Below are 19,928 nucleotides of genomic sequence, written 5' to 3'. Positions count from 1 at the left end.
ACGTGTGGGAAACAATGATTCGCTTTTATGGGCAAGCTACACGAACACAAGGGGAGGAAATGAATAGGATCTTTCTGTCAAGGCCAACATTTCTTCTTGCCCATCCCGAGATCACCTTGGCTGTGAGCTGCTCTCTCGAACCGCTGCAGTCCACGTGCTGTCGGTAGCCCCGCGATGCTGTTTGGGCGGGGATTCCAGATTTTGACCCAGTGACACCGGAGGAACAACGATATATTTGCAATTCAGGACAGCGCGTGCCTCGGGGAAGAACTTGCGAACGGTGGTGTTCCCGTGGATCTGCTGCCGTCATCCTTCAAGGCTGTGTCGGCCATGAGTTTGGAAGGTGCTGCCTGTGGAATTCTGGTCAACCTTGTAGACGCCGGGGGAACCACCCTGCCGCTGTCCCCGATCGCCGGGAGAAACCTCTCTGCAGTCGACCTGACGTGCGCTCCCATGGCGGCTCCGGCCCGTGCCATCCGATTGGTCGTCAGCGCGATCTACGCGGCTACGTAACAGATGGACGGAAAACCACGGGGAAAGCACAGCGACGGCTGCAAAGCGATCTTCCGATCTGGTTGGAAATCTCGGAAGGTACGCGGTAAGGGAATAAACGGACTTTGAATATTGTCAAACTGACGGAAAGGATAGTCGGTAAAGGTGACCCCCACCGTTAGAGTATCAATGTGCTATCGCTTCTCGGCCTTTTGGCTCGGAATATGTGTAGTTTCTGTTCTTATCGGTTTAATCGCTGATACCTCCCGAAGGTGGGAGTGTTTGTATTAAATGGATTTTTGGAGCAGGGAGATGGCTGAAGGGCTTGCTCTGTCCTCTCCGTGTATCAGCCTGGTATTGCAGTGTTTCCAGGAACGGTGCAGCCTACCAGCCAAGTTCAAAAGCAGGTGAATGGAATGTGAATCTCTTGCCTTTGCTAGTTTGCCGTGTCGATCGCAGCGATCGTTCCATCGATTGTCTTTTCAGTTGCATGAAACTATCATCTTTTGTTGCCAGTTTTCCGTCTTGTGATCCTGCTCTGCAGTTACCCGATGAAGGCGCGGCACGCTGAAAGCCAGGACAGGGTAACCCCGCCCCGGTATCCGCGGCCCAAACGTGCTACAGGGAACATTCTGGAACCAGGGGGCTGCCAGGAAGGTAACTTTGCAATTTAAATGAATGGGTTTGCCCCTATCCGCCGTTTCGGGCTTCTGCGGTCGGTCTTGGAACGTATCCCACCGATGGTACGGCGGTGGGGGGTGTGGGGTGGGGTGGGGCGGGGTGACTGCTGTACTTCCAAATAACCCCGTTGGGCTGTAACCTGGTGTTGTGGGATTTTTCACACTGTCAAATCAGGTTGTGGGATCCCATAACTCAGCCAATGTCAAATGGCTATCAGATCAGCCCCCACAACCCCTTCCCCACCCATCCCCCCCCCCCCCCACACCGACGCATCAAATTTATCCGAATATTTTCTTGAACAAGAAAGAAGTGTCTTTGGTCTGTTTCCTGAATAGAGTGAAACCCCCCAGCTCTGTTTGTTTCTTCGCAAACTACTGTACGGAAGCAACCTGCTTTAGCGGCTACGTCTGTACGTAAAGATTATTCACACAGACCATCGCCCGAGGCTGGAACTCACTTCAGCTCCCTGGGGCCACGAGGCAGCCGTACTGAACGATGAGCCACTGTGCCACCCGTACGATTTGGAATGGTTTGTAATCATTTGCGGTGCAAGTAGCAAAATAGTCGTCGGTTTGTCAACTGGATCGGCTTAAAATGTTCTCAGCGATCTGCGGTAACGTGAACGGAGATGTCAAATCGAGCTGCTTGTGGCGATGAGGTGCGCTTGCAGCGTGACGTGTTTACGTCGGGAGATCAGCTCCCTCCCCATTCTACACAGAGAGTCGGATACAAGTGGAGAGGAGATTGAAAGTGGACGATAAAGAAAGGGTGCACGGACGTAATTCACTTTTCACAACGTTTCAGATTGATGTGGAATGCCAAGGAGCGAATCCTGTACGTGTGGGAAACAATGATTCGCTTTTATGGGCAAGCTACACGAACACAAGGGGAGGAAATGAATAGGATCTTTCTGTCAAGGCCAACATTTCTTCTTGCCCATCCCGAGATCACCTTGGCTGTGAGCTGCTCTCTCGAACCGCTGCAGTCCACGTGCTGTCGGTAGCCCCGCGATGCTGTTTGGGCGGGGATTCCAGATTTTGACCCAGTGACACCGGAGGAACAACGATATATTTGCAATTCAGGACAGCGCGTGCCTCGGGGAAGAACTTGCGAACGGTGGTGTTCCCGTGGATCTGCTGCCGTCATCCTTCAAGGCTGTGTCGGCCATGAGTTTGGAAGGTGCTGCCTGTGGAATTCTGGTCAACCTTGTAGACGCCGGGGGAACCACCCTGCCGCTGTCCCCGATCGCCGGGAGAAACCTCTCTGCAGTCGACCTGACGGCGCTCCCATGGCGGCTCCGGCCCGTGCCATCCGATTGGTCGTCAGCGCCATCTACGCGGCTACGTAACAGATGGACGGAAAACCACGGGGAAAGCACAGCGACGGCTGCAAAGCGATCTTCCGATCTGGTTGGGAATCTCGGAAGGTACGCGGTAAGGGAATAAACGAACTTTGAATATCGTCAAACTGACGGAAAGGATAGTCGGCAAAGGTGACCCCCACCGTTAGAGTATCAATGTGCTATCGCTTCTCGGCCTTTTGGCTCGGAATATGTGTAGTTTCTGTTCTTATCGGTTTAATCGCTGATACCTCCCGAAGGTGGGAGTGTTTGTATTAAATGGATTTTTGGAGCAGGGAGATGGCTGAAGGGCTTGCTCTGTCCTCTCCGTGTATCAGCCTGGTATTGCAGTGTTTCCAGGAACGGTGCAGCCTACCAGCCAAGTTCAAAAGCAGGTGAATGGAATGTGAATCTCTTGCCTTTGCTAGTTTGCCGTGTCGATCGCAGCGATCGTTCCATCGATTGTCTTTTCAGTTGCATGAAACTATCATCTTTTGTTGCCAGTTTTCCGTCTTGTGATCCTGCTCTGCAGTTACCCGATGAAGGCGCGGCACGCTGAAAGCCAGGACAGGGTAACCCCGCCCCGGTATCCGCGGCCCAAACGTGCTACAGGGAACATTCTGGAACCAGGGGGCTGCCAGGAAGGTAACTTTGCAATTTAAATGAATGGGTTTGCCCCTATCCGCCGTTTCGGGCTTCTGCGGTCGGTCTTGGAACGTATCCCACCGATGGTACGGCGGTGGGGGGTGTGGGGTGGGGTGGGGCGGGGTGACTGCTGTACTTCCAAATAACCCCGTTGGGCTGTAACCTGGTGTTGTGGGATTTTTCACACTGTCAAATCAGGTTGTGGGATCCCATAACTCAGCCAATGTCAAATGGCTATCAGATCAGCCCCCACAACCCCTTCCCCACCCATCCCCCCCCCCCCCCACACCGACGCATCAAATTTATCCGAATATTTTCTTGAACAAGAAAGAAGTGTCTTTGGTCTGTTTCCTGAATAGAGTGAAACCCCCCAGCTCTGTTTGTTTCTTCGCAAACTACTGTACGGAAGCAACCTGCTTTAGCGGCTACGTCTGTACGTAAAGATTATTCACACAGACCATCGCCCGAGGCTGGAACTCACTTCAGCTCCCTGGGGCCACGAGGCAGCCGTACTGAACGATGAGCCACTGTGCCACCCGTACGATTTGGAATGGTTTGTAATCATTTGCGGTGCAAGTAGCAAAATAGTCGTCGGTTTGTCAACTGGATCGGCTTAAAATGTTCTCAGCGATCTGCGGTAACGTGAACGGAGATGTCAAATCGAGCTGCTTGTGGCGATGAGGTGCGCTTGCAGCGTGACGTGTTTACGTCGGGAGATCAGCTCCCTCCCCATTCTACACAGAGAGTCGGATACAAGTGGAGAGGAGATTGAAAGTGGACGATAAAGAAAGGGTGCACGGACGTAATTCACTTTTCACAACGTTTCAGATTGATGTGGAATGCCAAGGAGCGAATCCTGTACGTGTGGGAAACAATGATTCGCTTTTATGGGCAAGCTACACGAACACAAGGGGAGGAAATGAATAGGATCTTTCTGTCAAGGCCAACATTTCTTCTTGCCCATCCCGAGATCACCTTGGCTGTGAGCTGCTCTCTCGAACCGCTGCAGTCCACGTGCTGTCGGTAGCCCCGCGATGCTGTTTGGGCGGGGATTCCAGATTTTGACCCAGTGACACCGGAGGAACAACGATATATTTGCAATTCAGGACAGCGCGTGCCTCGGGGAAGAACTTGCGAACGGTGGTGTTCCCGTGGATCTGCTGCCGTCATCCTTCAAGGCTGTGTCGGCCATGAGTTTGGAAGGTGCTGCCTGTGGAATTCTGGTCAACCTTGTAGACGCCGGGGGAACCACCCTGCCGCTGTCCCCGATCGCCGGGAGAAACCTCTCTGCAGTCGACCTGACGTGCGCTCCCATGGCGGCTCCGGCCCGTGCCATCCGATTGGTCGTCAGCGCGATCTACGCGGCTACGTAACAGATGGACGGAAAACCACGGGGAAAGCACAGCGACGGCTGCAAAGCGATCTTCCGATCTGGTTGGAAATCTCGGAAGGTACGCGGTAAGGGAATAAACGGACTTTGAATATTGTCAAACTGACGGAAAGGATAGTCGGTAAAGGTGACCCCCACCGTTAGAGTATCAATGTGCTATCGCTTCTCGGCCTTTTGGCTCGGAATATGTGTAGTTTCTGTTCTTATCGGTTTAATCGCTGATACCTCCCGAAGGTGGGAGTGTTTGTATTAAATGGATTTTTGGAGCAGGGAGATGGCTGAAGGGCTTGCTCTGTCCTCTCCGTGTATCAGCCTGGTATTGCAGTGTTTCCAGGAACGGTGCAGCCTACCAGCCAAGTTCAAAAGCAGGTGAATGGAATGTGAATCTCTTGCCTTTGCTAGTTTGCCGTGTCGATCGCAGCGATCGTTCCATCGATTGTCTTTTCAGTTGCATGAAACTATCATCTTTTGTTGCCAGTTTTCCGTCTTGTGATCCTGCTCTGCAGTTACCCGATGAAGGCGCGGCACGCTGAAAGCCAGGACAGGGTAACCCCGCCCCGGTATCCGCGGCCCAAACGTGCTACAGGGAACATTCTGGAACCAGGGGGCTGCCAGGAAGGTAACTTTGCAATTTAAATGAATGGGTTTGCCCCTATCCGCCGTTTCGGGCTTCTGCGGTCGGTCTTGGAACGTATCCCACCGATGGAACGGCGGTGGGGGGTGTGGGGTGGGGTGGGGCGGGGTGACTGCTGTACTTCCAAATAACCCCGTTGGGCTGTAACCTGGTGTTGTGGGATTTTTCACACTGTCAAATCAGGTTGTGGGATCCCATAACTCAGCCAATGTCAAATGGCTATCAGATCAGCCCCCACAACCCCTTCCCCACCCATCCCCCCCCCCCCCCACACCGACGCATCAAATTTATCCGAATATTTTCTTGAACAAGAAAGAAGTGTCTTTGGTCTGTTTCCTGAATAGAGTGAAACCCCCCAGCTCTGTTTGTTTCTTCGCAAACTACTGTACGGAAGCAACCTGCTTTAGCGGCTACGTCTGTACGTAAAGATTATTCACACAGACCATCGCCCGAGGCTGGAACTCACTTCAGCTCCCTGGGGCCACGAGGCAGCCGTACTGAACGATGAGCCACTGTGCCACCCGTACGATTTGGAATGGTTTGTAATCATTTGCGGTGCAAGTAGCAAAATAGTCGTCGGTTTGTCAACTGGATCGGCTTAAAATGTTCTCAGCGATCTGCGGTAACGTGAACGGAGATGTCAAATCGAGCTGCTTGTGGCGATGAGGTGCGCTTGCAGCGTGACGTGTTTACGTCGGGAGATCAGCTCCCTCCCCATTCTACACAGAGAGTCGGATACAAGTGGAGAGGAGATTGAAAGTGGACGATAAAGAAAGGGTGCACGGACGTAATTCACTTTTCACAACGTTTCAGATTGATGTGGAATGCCAAGGAGCGAATCCTGTACGTGTGGGAAACAATGATTCGCTTTTATGGGCAAGCTACACGAACACAAGGGGAGGAAATGAATAGGATCTTTCTGTCAAGGCCAACATTTCTTCTTGCCCATCCCGAGATCACCTTGGCTGTGAGCTGCTCTCTCGAACCGCTGCAGTCCACGTGCTGTCGGTAGCCCCGCGATGCTGTTTGGGCGGGGATTCCAGATTTTGACCCAGTGACACCGGAGGAACAACGATATATTTGCAATTCAGGACAGCGCGTGCCTCGGGGAAGAACTTGCGAACGGTGGTGTTCCCGTGGATCTGCTGCCGTCATCCTTCAAGGCTGTGTCGGCCATGAGTTTGGAAGGTGCTGCCTGTGGAATTCTGGTCAACCTTGTAGACGCCGGGGGAACCACCCTGCCGCTGTCCCCGATCGCCGGGAGAAACCTCTCTGCAGTCGACCTGACGTGCGCTCCCATGGCGGCTCCGGCCCGTGCCATCCGATTGGTCGTCAGCGCGATCTACGCGGCTACGTAACAGATGGACGGAAAACCACGGGGAAAGCACAGCGACGGCTGCAAAGCGATCTTCCGATCTGGTTGGAAATCTCGGAAGGTACGCGGTAAGGGAATAAACGGACTTTGAATATCGTCAAACTGACGGAAAGGATAGTCGGTAAAGGTGACCCCCACCGTTAGAGTATCAATGTGCTATCGCTTCTCGGCCTTTTGGCTCGGAATATGTGTAGTTTCTGTTCTTATCGGTTTAATCGCTGATACCTCCCGAAGGTGGGAGTGTTTGTATTAAATGGATTTTTGGAGCAGGGAGATGGCTGAAGGGCTTGCTCTGTCCTCTCCGTGTATCAGCCTGGTATTGCAGTGTTTCCAGGAACGGTGCAGCCTACCAGCCAAGTTCAAAAGCAGGTGAATGGAATGTGAATCTCTTGCCTTTGCTAGTTTGCCGTGTCGATCGCAGCGATCGTTCCATCGATTGTCTTTTCAGTTGCATGAAACTATCATCTTTTGTTGCCAGTTTTCCGTCTTGTGATCCTGCTCTGCAGTTACCCGATGAAGGCGCGGCACGCTGAAAGCCAGGACAGGGTAACCCCGCCCCGGTATCCGCGGCCCAAACGTGCTACAGGGAACATTCTGGAACCAGGGGGCTGCCAGGAAGGTAACTTTGCAATTTAAATGAATGGGTTTGCCCCTATCCGCCGTTTCGGGCTTCTGCGGTCGGTCTTGGAACGTATCCCACCGATGGTACGGCGGTGGGGGGTGTGGGGTGGGGTGGGGCGGGGTGACTGCTGTACTTCCAAATAACCCCGTTGGGCTGTAACCTGGTGTTGTGGGATTTTTCACACTGTCAAATCAGGTTGTGGGATCCCATAACTCAGCCAATGTCAAATGGCTATCAGATCAGCCCCCACAACCCCTTCCCCACCCATCCCCCCCCCCCCCCACACCGACGCATCAAATTTATCCGAATATTTTCTTGAACAAGAAAGAAGTGTCTTTGGTCTGTTTCCTGAATAGAGTGAAACCCCCCAGCTCTGTTTGTTTCTTCGCAAACTACTGTACGGAAGCAACCTGCTTTAGCGGCTACGTCTGTACGTAAAGATTATTCACACAGACCATCGCCCGAGGCTGGAACTCACTTCAGCTCCCTGGGGCCACGAGGCAGCCGTACTGAACGATGAGCCACTGTGCCACCCGTACGATTTGGAATGGTTTGTAATCATTTGCGGTGCAAGTAGCAAAATAGTCGTCGGTTTGTCAACTGGATCGGCTTAAAATGTTCTCAGCGATCTGCGGTAACGTGAACGGAGATGTCAAATCGAGCTGCTTGTGGCGATGAGGTGCGCTTGCAGCGTGACGTGTTTACGTCGGGAGATCAGCTCCCTCCCCATTCTACACAGAGAGTCGGATACAAGTGGAGAGGAGATTGAAAGTGGACGATAAAGAAAGGGTGCACGGACGTAATTCACTTTTCACAACGTTTCAGATTGATGTGGAATGCCAAGGAGCGAATCCTGTACGTGTGGGAAACAATGATTCGCTTTTATGGGCAAGCTACACGAACACAAGGGGAGGAAATGAATAGGATCTTTCTGTCAAGGCCAACATTTCTTCTTGCCCATCCCGAGATCACCTTGGCTGTGAGCTGCTCTCTCGAACCGCTGCAGTCCACGTGCTGTCGGTAGCCCCGCGATGCTGTTTGGGCGGGGATTCCAGATTTTGACCCAGTGACACCGGAGGAACAACGATATATTTGCAATTCAGGACAGCGCGTGCCTCGGGGAAGAACTTGCGAACGGTGGTGTTCCCGTGGATCTGCTGCCGTCATCCTTCAAGGCTGTGTCGGCCATGAGTTTGGAAGGTGCTGCCTGTGGAATTCTGGTCAACCTTGTAGACGCCGGGGGAACCACCCTGCCGCTGTCCCCGATCGCCGGGAGAAACCTCTCTGCAGTCGACCTGACGGCGCTCCCATGGCGGCTCCGGCCCGTGCCATCCGATTGGTCGTCAGCGCCATCTACGCGGCTACGTAACAGATGGACGGAAAACCACGGGGAAAGCACAGCGACGGCTGCAAAGCGATCTTCCGATCTGGTTGGGAATCTCGGAAGGTACGCGGTAAGGGAATAAACGAACTTTGAATATCGTCAAACTGACGGAAAGGATAGTCGGCAAAGGTGACCCCCACCGTTAGAGTATCAATGTGCTATCGCTTCTCGGCCTTTTGGCTCGGAATATGTGTAGTTTCTGTTCTTATCGGTTTAATCGCTGATACCTCCCGAAGGTGGGAGTGTTTGTATTAAATGGATTTTTGGAGCAGGGAGATGGCTGAAGGGCTTGCTCTGTCCTCTCCGTGTATCAGCCTGGTATTGCAGTGTTTCCAGGAACGGTGCAGCCTACCAGCCAAGTTCAAAAGCAGGTGAATGGAATGTGAATCTCTTGCCTTTGCTAGTTTGCCGTGTCGATCGCAGCGATCGTTCCATCGATTGTCTTTTCAGTTGCATGAAACTATCATCTTTTGTTGCCAGTTTTCCGTCTTGTGATCCTGCTCTGCAGTTACCCGATGAAGGCGCGGCACGCTGAAAGCCAGGACAGGGTAACCCCGCCCCGGTATCCGCGGCCCAAACGTGCTACAGGGAACATTCTGGAACCAGGGGGCTGCCAGGAAGGTAACTTTGCAATTTAAATGAATGGGTTTGCCCCTATCCGCCGTTTCGGGCTTCTGCGGTCGGTCTTGGAACGTATCCCACCGATGGTACGGCGGTGGGGGGTGTGGGGTGGGGTGGGGCGGGGTGACTGCTGTACTTCCAAATAACCCCGTTGGGCTGTAACCTGGTGTTGTGGGATTTTTCACACTGTCAAATCAGGTTGTGGGATCCCATAACTCAGCCAATGTCAAATGGCTATCAGATCAGCCCCCACAACCCCTTCCCCACCCATCCCCCCCCCCCCCCACACCGACGCATCAAATTTATCCGAATATTTTCTTGAACAAGAAAGAAGTGTCTTTGGTCTGTTTCCTGAATAGAGTGAAACCCCCCAGCTCTGTTTGTTTCTTCGCAAACTACTGTACGGAAGCAACCTGCTTTAGCGGCTACGTCTGTACGTAAAGATTATTCACACAGACCATCGCCCGAGGCTGGAACTCACTTCAGCTCCCTGGGGCCACGAGGCAGCCGTACTGAACGATGAGCCACTGTGCCACCCGTACGATTTGGAATGGTTTGTAATCATTTGCGGTGCAAGTAGCAAAATAGTCGTCGGTTTGTCAACTGGATCGGCTTAAAATGTTCTCAGCGATCTGCGGTAACGTGAACGGAGATGTCAAATCGAGCTGCTTGTGGCGATGAGGTGCGCTTGCAGCGTGACGTGTTTACGTCGGGAGATCAGCTCCCTCCCCATTCTACACAGAGAGTCGGATACAAGTGGAGAGGAGATTGAAAGTGGACGATAAAGAAAGGGTGCACGGACGTAATTCACTTTTCACAACGTTTCAGATTGATGTGGAATGCCAAGGAGCGAATCCTGTACGTGTGGGAAACAATGATTCGCTTTTATGGGCAAGCTACACGAACACAAGGGGAGGAAATGAATAGGATCTTTCTGTCAAGGCCAACATTTCTTCTTGCCCATCCCGAGATCACCTTGGCTGTGAGCTGCTCTCTCGAACCGCTGCAGTCCACGTGCTGTCGGTAGCCCCGCGATGCTGTTTGGGCGGGGATTCCAGATTTTGACCCAGTGACACCGGAGGAACAACGATATATTTGCAATTCAGGACAGCGCGTGCCTCGGGGAAGAACTTGCGAACGGTGGTGTTCCCGTGGATCTGCTGCCGTCATCCTTCAAGGCTGTGTCGGCCATGAGTTTGGAAGGTGCTGCCTGTGGAATTCTGGTCAACCTTGTAGACGCCGGGGGAACCACCCTGCCGCTGTCCCCGATCGCCGGGAGAAACCTCTCTGCAGTCGACCTGACGGCGCTCCCATGGCGGCTCCGGCCCGTGCCATCCGATTGGTCGTCAGCGCCATCTACGCGGCTACGTAACAGATGGACGGAAAACCACGGGGAAAGCACAGCGACGGCTGCAAAGCGATCTTCCGATCTGGTTGGGAATCTCGGAAGGTACGCGGTAAGGGAATAAACGAACTTTGAATATCGTCAAACTGACGGAAAGGATAGTCGGCAAAGGTGACCCCCACCGTTAGAGTATCAATGTGCTATCGCTTCTCGGCCTTTTGGCTCGGAATATGTGTAGTTTCTGTTCTTATCGGTTTAATCGCTGATACCTCCCGAAGGTGGGAGTGTTTGTATTAAATGGATTTTTGGAGCAGGGAGATGGCTGAAGGGCTTGCTCTGTCCTCTCCGTGTATCAGCCTGGTATTGCAGTGTTTCCAGGAACGGTGCAGCCTACCAGCCAAGTTCAAAAGCAGGTGAATGGAATGTGAATCTCTTGCCTTTGCTAGTTTGCCGTGTCGATCGCAGCGATCGTTCCATCGATTGTCTTTTCAGTTGCATGAAACTATCATCTTTTGTTGCCAGTTTTCCGTCTTGTGATCCTGCTCTGCAGTTACCCGATGAAGGCGCGGCACGCTGAAAGCCAGGACAGGGTAACCCCGCCCCGGTATCCGCGGCCCAAACGTGCTACAGGGAACATTCTGGAACCAGGGGGCTGCCAGGAAGGTAACTTTGCAATTTAAATGAATGGGTTTGCCCCTATCCGCCGTTTCGGGCTTCTGCGGTCGGTCTTGGAACGTATCCCACCGATGGTACGGCGGTGGGGGGTGTGGGGTGGGGTGGGGCGGGGTGACTGCTGTACTTCCAAATAACCCCGTTGGGCTGTAACCTGGTGTTGTGGGATTTTTCACACTGTCAAATCAGGTTGTGGGATCCCATAACTCAGCCAATGTCAAATGGCTATCAGATCAGCCCCCACAACCCCTTCCCCACCCATCCCCCCCCCCCCCCACACCGACGCATCAAATTTATCCGAATATTTTCTTGAACAAGAAAGAAGTGTCTTTGGTCTGTTTCCTGAATAGAGTGAAACCCCCCAGCTCTGTTTGTTTCTTCGCAAACTACTGTACGGAAGCAACCTGCTTTAGCGGCTACGTCTGTACGTAAAGATTATTCACACAGACCATCGCCCGAGGCTGGAACTCACTTCAGCTCCCTGGGGCCACGAGGCAGCCGTACTGAACGATGAGCCACTGTGCCACCCGTACGATTTGGAATGGTTTGTAATCATTTGCGGTGCAAGTAGCAAAATAGTCGTCGGTTTGTCAACTGGATCGGCTTAAAATGTTCTCAGCGATCTGCGGTAACGTGAACGGAGATGTCAAATCGAGCTGCTTGTGGCGATGAGGTGCGCTTGCAGCGTGACGTGTTTACGTCGGGAGATCAGCTCCCTCCCCATTCTACACAGAGAGTCGGATACAAGTGGAGAGGAGATTGAAAGTGGACGATAAAGAAAGGGTGCACGGACGTAATTCACTTTTCACAACGTTTCAGATTGATGTGGAATGCCAAGGAGCGAATCCTGTACGTGTGGGAAACAATGATTCGCTTTTATGGGCAAGCTACACGAACACAAGGGGAGGAAATGAATAGGATCTTTCTGTCAAGGCCAACATTTCTTCTTGCCCATCCCGAGATCACCTTGGCTGTGAGCTGCTCTCTCGAACCGCTGCAGTCCACGTGCTGTCGGTAGCCCCGCGATGCTGTTTGGGCGGGGATTCCAGATTTTGACCCAGTGACACCGGAGGAACAACGATATATTTGCAATTCAGGACAGCGCGTGCCTCGGGGAAGAACTTGCGAACGGTGGTGTTCCCGTGGATCTGCTGCCGTCATCCTTCAAGGCTGTGTCGGCCATGAGTTTGGAAGGTGCTGCCTGTGGAATTCTGGTCAACCTTGTAGACGCCGGGGGAACCACCCTGCCGCTGTCCCCGATCGCCGGGAGAAACCTCTCTGCAGTCGACCTGACGTGCGCTCCCATGGCGGCTCCGGCCCGTGCCATCCGATTGGTCGTCAGCGCGATCTACGCGGCTACGTAACAGATGGACGGAAAACCACGGGGAAAGCACAGCGACGGCTGCAAAGCGATCTTCCGATCTGGTTGGAAATCTCGGAAGGTACGCGGTAAGGGAATAAACGGACTTTGAATATTGTCAAACTGACGGAAAGGATAGTCGGTAAAGGTGACCCCCACCGTTAGAGTATCAATGTGCTATCGCTTCTCGGCCTTTTGGCTCGGAATATGTGTAGTTTCTGTTCTTATCGGTTTAATCGCTGATACCTCCCGAAGGTGGGAGTGTTTGTATTAAATGGATTTTTGGAGCAGGGAGATGGCTGAAGGGCTTGCTCTGTCCTCTCCGTGTATCAGCCTGGTATTGCAGTGTTTCCAGGAACGGTGCAGCCTACCAGCCAAGTTCAAAAGCAGGTGAATGGAATGTGAATCTCTTGCCTTTGCTAGTTTGCCGTGTCGATCGCAGCGATCGTTCCATCGATTGTCTTTTCAGTTGCATGAAACTATCATCTTTTGTTGCCAGTTTTCCGTCTTGTGATCCTGCTCTGCAGTTACCCGATGAAGGCGCGGCACGCTGAAAGCCAGGACAGGGTAACCCCGCCCCGGTATCCGCGGCCCAAACGTGCTACAGGGAACATTCTGGAACCAGGGGGCTGCCAGGAAGGTAACTTTGCAATTTAAATGAATGGGTTTGCCCCTATCCGCCGTTTCGGGCTTCTGCGGTCGGTCTTGGAACGTATCCCACCGATGGTACGGCGGTGGGGGGTGTGGGGTGGGGTGGGGCGGGGTGACTGCTGTACTTCCAAATAACCCCGTTGGGCTGTAACCTGGTGTTGGTGGGATTTTTCACACTGTCAAATCAGGTTGTGGGATCCCATAACTCAGCCAATGTCAAATGGCTATCAGATCAGCCCCCACAACCCCTTCCCCACCCATCCCCCCCCCCCCCACACCGACGCATCAAATTTATCCGAATATTTTCTTGAACAAGAAAGAAGTGTCTTTGGTCTGTTTCCTGAATAGAGTGAAACCCCCCAGCTCTGTTTGTTTCTTCGCAAACTACTGTACGGAAGCAACCTGCTTTAGCGGCTACGTCTGTACGTAAAGATTATTCACACAGACCATCGCCCGAGGCTGGAACTCACTTCAGCTCCCTGGGGCCACGAGGCAGCCGTACTGAACGATGAGCCACTGTGCCACCCGTACGATTTGGAATGGTTTGTAATCATTTGCGGTGCAAGTAGCAAAATAGTCGTCGGTTTGTCAACTGGATCGGCTTAAAATGTTCTCAGCGATCTGCGGTAACGTGAACGGAGATGTCAAATCGAGCTGCTTGTGGCGATGAGGTGCGCTTGCAGCGTGACGTGTTTACGTCGGGAGATCAGCTCCCTCCCCATTCTACACAGAGAGTCGGATACAAGTGGAGAGGAGATTGAAAGTGGACGATAAAGAAAGGGTGCACGGACGTAATTCACTTTTCACAACGTTTCAGATTGATGTGGAATGCCAAGGAGCGAATCCTGTACGTGTGGGAAACAATGATTCGCTTTTATGGGCAAGCTACACGAACACAAGGGGAGGAAATGAATAGGATCTTTCTGTCAAGGCCAACATTTCTTCTTGCCCATCCCGAGATCACCTTGGCTGTGAGCTGCTCTCTCGAACCGCTGCAGTCCACGTGCTGTCGGTAGCCCCGCGATGCTGTTTGGGCGGGGATTCCAGATTTTGACCCAGTGACACCGGAGGAACAACGATATATTTGCAATTCAGGACAGCGCGTGCCTCGGGGAAGAACTTGCGAACGGTGGTGTTCCCGTGGATCTGCTGCCGTCATCCTTCAAGGCTGTGTCGGCCATGAGTTTGGAAGGTGCTGCCTGTGGAATTCTGGTCAACCTTGTAGACGCCGGGGGAACCACCCTGCCGCTGTCCCCGATCGCCGGGAGAAACCTCTCTGCAGTCGACCTGACGGCGCTCCCATGGCGGCTCCGGCCCGTGCCATCCGATTGGTCGTCAGCGCCATCTACGCGGCTACGTAACAGATGGACGGAAAACCACGGGGAAAGCACAGCGACGGCTGCAAAGCGATCTTCCGATCTGGTTGGGAATCTCGGAAGGTACGCGGTAAGGGAATAAACGAACTTTGAATATCGTCAAACTGACGGAAAGGATAGTCGGCAAAGGTGACCCCCACCGTTAGAGTATCAATGTGCTATCGCTTCTCGGCCTTTTGGCTCGGAATATGTGTAGTTTCTGTTCTTATCGGTTTAATCGCTGATACCTCCCGAAGGTGGGAGTGTTTGTATTAAATGGATTTTTGGAGCAGGGAGATGGCTGAAGGGCTTGCTCTGTCCTCTCCGTGTATCAGCCTGGTATTGCAGTGTTTCCAGGAACGGTGCAGCCTACCAGCCAAGTTCAAAAGCAGGTGAATGGAATGTGAATCTCTTGCCTTTGCTAGTTTGCCGTGTCGATCGCAGCGATCGTTCCATCGATTGTCTTTTCAGTTGCATGAAACTATCATCTTTTGTTGCCAGTTTTCCGTCTTGTGATCCTGCTCTGCAGTTACCCGATGAAGGCGCGGCACGCTGAAAGCCAGGACAGGGTAACCCCGCCCCGGTATCCGCGGCCCAAACGTGCTACAGGGAACATTCTGGAACCAGGGGGCTGCCAGGAAGGTAACTTTGCAATTTAAATGAATGGGTTTGCCCCTATCCGCCGTTTCGGGCTTCTGCGGTCGGTCTTGGAACGTATCCCACCGATGGTACGGCGGTGGGGGGTGTGGGGTGGGGTGGGGCGGGGTGACTGCTGTACTTCCAAATAACCCCGTTGGGCTGTAACCTGGTGTTGTGGGATTTTTCACACTGTCAAATCAGGTTGTGGGATCCCATAACTCAGCCAATGTCAAATGGCTATCAGATCAGCCCCCACAACCCCTTCCCCACCCATCCCCCCCCCCCCCCACACCGACGCATCAAATTTATCCGAATATTTTCTTGAACAAGAAAGAAGTGTCTTTGGTCTGTTTCCTGAATAGAGTGAAACCCCCCAGCTCTGTTTGTTTCTTCGCAAACTACTGTACGGAAGCAACCTGCTTTAGCGGCTACGTCTGTACGTAAAGATTATTCACACAGACCATCGCCCGAGGCTGGAACTCACTTCAGCTCCCTGGGGCCACGAGGCAGCCGTACTGAACGATGAGCCACTGTGCCACCCGTACGATTTGGAATGGTTTGTAATCATTTGCGGTGCAAGTAGCAAAATAGTCGTCGGTTTGTCAACTGGATCGGCTTAAAATGTTCTCAGCGATCTGCGGTAACGTGAACGGAGATGTCAAATCGAGCTGCTTGTGGCGATGAGGTGCGCTTGCAGCGTGACGTGTTTACGTCGGGAGATCAGCTCCCTCCCCATTCTACACAGAGAGTCGGATACAAGTGGAGAGGAGATTGAAAGTGGACGATAAAGAAAGGGTGCACGGACGTAATTCACTTTTCACAACGTTTCAGATTGATGTGGAATGCCAAGGAGCGAATCCTGTACGTGTGGGAAACAATGATTCGCTTTTATGGGCAAGCTACACGAACACAAGGGGAGGAAATGAATAGGATCTTTCTGTCAAGGCCAACATTTCTTCTTGCCCATCCCGAGATCACCTTGGCTGTGAGCTGCTCTCTCGAACCGCTGCAGTCCACGTGCTGTCGGTAGCCCCGCGATGCTGTTTGGGCGGGGATTCCAGATTTTGACCCAGTGACACCGGAGGAACAACGATATATTTGCAATTCAGGACAGCGCGTGCCTCGGGGAAGAACTTGCGAACGGTGGTGTTCCCGTGGATCTGCTGCCGTCATCCTTCAAGGCTGTGTCGGCCATGAGTTTGGAAGGTGCTGCCTGTGGAATTCTGGTCAACCTTGTAGACGCCGGGGGAACCACCCTGCCGCTGTCCCCGATCGCCGGGAGAAACCTCTCTGCAGTCGACCTGACGTGCGCTCCCATGGCGGCTCCGGCCCGTGCCATCCGATTGGTCGTCAGCGCGATCTACGCGGCTACGTAACAGATGGACGGAAAACCACGGGGAAAGCACAGCGACGGCTGCAAAGCGATCTTCCGATCTGGTTGGAAATCTCGGAAGGTACGCGGTAAGGGAATAAACGGACTTTGAATATCGTCAAACTGACGGAAAGGATAGTCGGTAAAGGTGACCCCCACCGTTAGAGTATCAATGTGCTATCGCTTCTCGGCCTTTTGGCTCGGAATATGTGTAGTTTCTGTTCTTATCGGTTTAATCGCTGATACCTCCCGAAGGTGGGAGTGTTTGTATTAAATGGATTTTTGGAGCAGGGAGATGGCTGAAGGGCTTGCTCTGTCCTCTCCGTGTATCAGCCTGGTATTGCAGTGTTTCCAGGAACGGTGCAGCCTACCAGCCAAGTTCAAAAGCAGGTGAATGGAATGTGAATCTCTTGCCTTTGCTAGTTTGCCGTGTCGATCGCAGCGATCGTTCCATCGATTGTCTTTTCAGTTGCATGAAACTATCATCTTTTGTTGCCAGTTTTCCGTCTTGTGATCCTGCTCTGCAGTTACCCGATGAAGGCGCGGCACGCTGAAAGCCAGGACAGGGTAACCCCGCCCCGGTATCCGCGGCCCAAACGTGCTACAGGGAACATTCTGGAACCAGGGGGCTGCCAGGAAGGTAACTTTGCAATTTAAATGAATGGGTTTGCCCCTATCCGCCGTTTCGGGCTTCTGCGGTCGGTCTTGGAACGTATCCCACCGATGGTACGGCGGTGGGGGGTGTGGGGTGGGGTGGGGCGGGGTGACTGCTGTACTTCCAAATAACCCCGTTGGGCTGTAACCTGGTGTTGTGGGATTTTTCACACTGTCAAATCAGGTTGTGGGATCCCATAACTCAGCCAATGTCAAATGGCTATCAGATCAGCCCCCACAACCCCTTCCCCACCCATCCCCCCCCCCCCCACACCGACGCATCAAATTTATCCGAATATTTTCTTGAACAAGAAAGAAGTGTCTTTGGTCTGTTTCCTGAATAGAGTGAAACCCCCCAGCTCTGTTTGTTTCTTCGCAAACTACTGTACGGAAGCAACCTGCTTTAGCGGCTACGTCTGTACGTAAAGATTATTCACACAGACCATCGCCCGAGGCTGGAACTCACTTCAGCTCCCTGGGGCCACGAGGCAGCCGTACTGAACGATGAGCCACTGTGCCACCCGTACGATTTGGAATGGTTTGTAATCATTTGCGGTGCAAGTAGCAAAATAGTCGTCGGTTTGTCAACTGGATCGGCTTAAAATGTTCTCAGCGATCTGCGGTAACGTGAACGGAGATGTCAAATCGAGCTGCTTGTGGCGATGAGGTGCGCTTGCAGCGTGACGTGTTTACGTCGGGAGATCAGCTCCCTCCCCATTCTACACAGAGAGTCGGATACAAGTGGAGAGGAGATTGAAAGTGGACGATAAAGAAAGGGTGCACGGACGTAATTCACTTTTCACAACGTTTCAGATTGATGTGGAATGCCAAGGAGCGAATCCTGTACGTGTGGGAAACAATGATTCGCTTTTATGGGCAAGCTACACGAACACAAGGGGAGGAAATGAATAGGATCTTTCTGTCAAGGCCAACATTTCTTCTTGCCCATCCCGAGATCACCTTGGCTGTGAGCTGCTCTCTCGAACCGCTGCAGTCCACGTGCTGTCGGTAGCCCCGCGATGCTGTTTGGGCGGGGATTCCAGATTTTGACCCAGTGACACCGGAGGAACAACGATATATTTGCAATTCAGGACAGCGCGTGCCTCGGGGAAGAACTTGCGAACGGTGGTGTTCCCGTGGATCTGCTGCCGTCATCCTTCAAGGCTGTGTCGGCCATGAGTTTGGAAGGTGCTGCCTGTGGAATTCTGGTCAACCTTGTAGACGCCGGGGGAACCACCCTGCCGCTGTCCCCGATCGCCGGGAGAAACCTCTCTGCAGTCGACCTGACGGCGCTCCCATGGCGGCTCCGGCCCGTGCCATCCGATTGGTCGTCAGCGCCATCTACGCGGCTACGTAACAGATGGACGGAAAACCACGGGGAAAGCACAGCGACGGCTGCAAAGCGATCTTCCGATCTGGTTGGGAATCTCGGAAGGTACGCGGTAAGGGAATAAACGAACTTTGAATATCGTCAAACTGACGGAAAGGATAGTCGGCAAAGGTGACCCCCACCGTTAGAGTATCAATGTGCTATCGCTTCTCGGCCTTTTGGCTCGGAATATGTGTAGTTTCTGTTCTTATCGGTTTAATCGCTGATACCTCCCGAAGGTGGGAGTGTTTGTATTAAATGGATTTTTGGAGCAGGGAGATGGCTGAAGGGCTTGCTCTGTCCTCTCCGTGTATCAGCCTGGTATTGCAGTGTTTCCAGGAACGGTGCAGCCTACCAGCCAAGTTCAAAAGCAGGTGAATGGAATGTGAATCTCTTGCCTTTGCTAGTTTGCCGTGTCGATCGCAGCGATCGTTCCATCGATTGTCTTTTCAGTTGCATGAAACTATCATCTTTTGTTGCCAGTTTTCCGTCTTGTGATCCTGCTCTGCAGTTACCCGATGAAGGCGCGGCACGCTGAAAGCCAGGACAGGGTAACCCCGCCCCGGTATCCGCGGCCCAAACGTGCTACAGGGAACATTCTGGAACCAGGGGGCTGCCAGGAAGGTAACTTTGCAATTTAAATGAATGGGTTTGCCCCTATCCGCCGTTTCGGGCTTCTGCGGTCGGTCTTGGAACGTATCCCACCGATGGTACGGCGGTGGGGGGTGTGGGGTGGGGTGGGGCGGGGTGACTGCTGTACTTCCAAATAACCCCGTTGGGCTGTAACCTGGTGTTGTGGGATTTTTCACACTGTCAAATCAGGTTGTGGGATCCCATAACTCAGCCAATGTCAAATGGCTATCAGATCAGCCCCCACAACCCCTTCCCCACCCATCCCCCCCCCCCCCACACCGACGCATCAAATTTATCCGAATATTTTCTTGAACAAGAAAGAAGTGTCTTTGGTCTGTTTCCTGAATAGAGTGAAACCCCCCAGCTCTGTTTGTTTCTTCGCAAACTACTGTACGGAAGCAACCTGCTTTAGCGGCTACGTCTGTACGTAAAGATTATTCACACAGACCATCGCCCGAGGCTGGAACTCACTTCAGCTCCCTGGGGCCACGAGGCAGCCGTACTGAACGATGAGCCACTGTGCCACCCGTACGATTTGGAATGGTTTGTAATCATTTGCGGTGCAAGTAGCAAAATAGTCGTCGGTTTGTCAACTGGATCGGCTTAAAATGTTCTCAGCGATCTGCGGTAACGTGAACGGAGATGTCAAATCGAGCTGCTTGTGGCGATGAGGTGCGCTTGCAGCGTGACGTGTT

At 52.8% G+C, this 19,928-nt stretch overlaps 10 non-coding genes across 10 annotated transcripts; all 10 read left to right on the top strand.

The window, feature by feature from the left end:
- Positions 1 to 688: 688 nt before the first annotated feature.
- LOC140489476 (U2 spliceosomal RNA) lies at positions 689 to 880 on the top strand. Its single transcript, XR_011963161.1, has one exon. It is a non-coding gene; the product is annotated as a U2 spliceosomal RNA (small nuclear RNA).
- A 1,816-nt stretch (positions 881 to 2,696) lies between these two features.
- Positions 2,697 to 2,888, top strand: LOC140489475 (U2 spliceosomal RNA). The gene has a single exon (XR_011963160.1). It is a non-coding gene; the product is annotated as a U2 spliceosomal RNA (small nuclear RNA).
- A 1,817-nt stretch (positions 2,889 to 4,705) lies between these two features.
- On the top strand, positions 4,706 to 4,897 carry LOC140489473 (U2 spliceosomal RNA). The gene has a single exon (XR_011963158.1). It is a non-coding gene; the product is annotated as a U2 spliceosomal RNA (small nuclear RNA).
- A 1,817-nt stretch (positions 4,898 to 6,714) lies between these two features.
- Positions 6,715 to 6,906, top strand: LOC140489472 (U2 spliceosomal RNA). Its single transcript, XR_011963157.1, has one exon. It is a non-coding gene; the product is annotated as a U2 spliceosomal RNA (small nuclear RNA).
- A 1,816-nt stretch (positions 6,907 to 8,722) lies between these two features.
- LOC140489471 (U2 spliceosomal RNA) lies at positions 8,723 to 8,914 on the top strand. The gene has a single exon (XR_011963156.1). It is a non-coding gene; the product is annotated as a U2 spliceosomal RNA (small nuclear RNA).
- Positions 8,915 to 10,730: 1,816 nt separating this feature from the next.
- Positions 10,731 to 10,922, top strand: LOC140489470 (U2 spliceosomal RNA). Its single transcript, XR_011963155.1, has one exon. It is a non-coding gene; the product is annotated as a U2 spliceosomal RNA (small nuclear RNA).
- A 1,817-nt stretch (positions 10,923 to 12,739) lies between these two features.
- Positions 12,740 to 12,931, top strand: LOC140489469 (U2 spliceosomal RNA). The gene has a single exon (XR_011963154.1). It is a non-coding gene; the product is annotated as a U2 spliceosomal RNA (small nuclear RNA).
- A 1,816-nt stretch (positions 12,932 to 14,747) lies between these two features.
- On the top strand, positions 14,748 to 14,939 carry LOC140489468 (U2 spliceosomal RNA). The gene has a single exon (XR_011963153.1). It is a non-coding gene; the product is annotated as a U2 spliceosomal RNA (small nuclear RNA).
- Positions 14,940 to 16,756: 1,817 nt separating this feature from the next.
- LOC140489467 (U2 spliceosomal RNA) lies at positions 16,757 to 16,948 on the top strand. Its single transcript, XR_011963152.1, has one exon. It is a non-coding gene; the product is annotated as a U2 spliceosomal RNA (small nuclear RNA).
- A 1,815-nt stretch (positions 16,949 to 18,763) lies between these two features.
- Positions 18,764 to 18,955, top strand: LOC140489465 (U2 spliceosomal RNA). Its single transcript, XR_011963151.1, has one exon. It is a non-coding gene; the product is annotated as a U2 spliceosomal RNA (small nuclear RNA).
- The last annotated feature ends 973 nt before the right edge of the window (positions 18,956 to 19,928 follow it).

The sequence above is a fragment of the Chiloscyllium punctatum genome, chromosome 18 (genome assembly GCF_047496795.1).
Source record: "Chiloscyllium punctatum isolate Juve2018m chromosome 18, sChiPun1.3, whole genome shotgun sequence".
In the NCBI taxonomy this organism is placed as follows: domain Eukaryota; kingdom Metazoa; phylum Chordata; class Chondrichthyes; order Orectolobiformes; family Hemiscylliidae; genus Chiloscyllium; species Chiloscyllium punctatum.
Note: the sequence above shows the minus strand (reverse complement) of the source record. Positions and strands in the feature narration are given on the sequence as shown.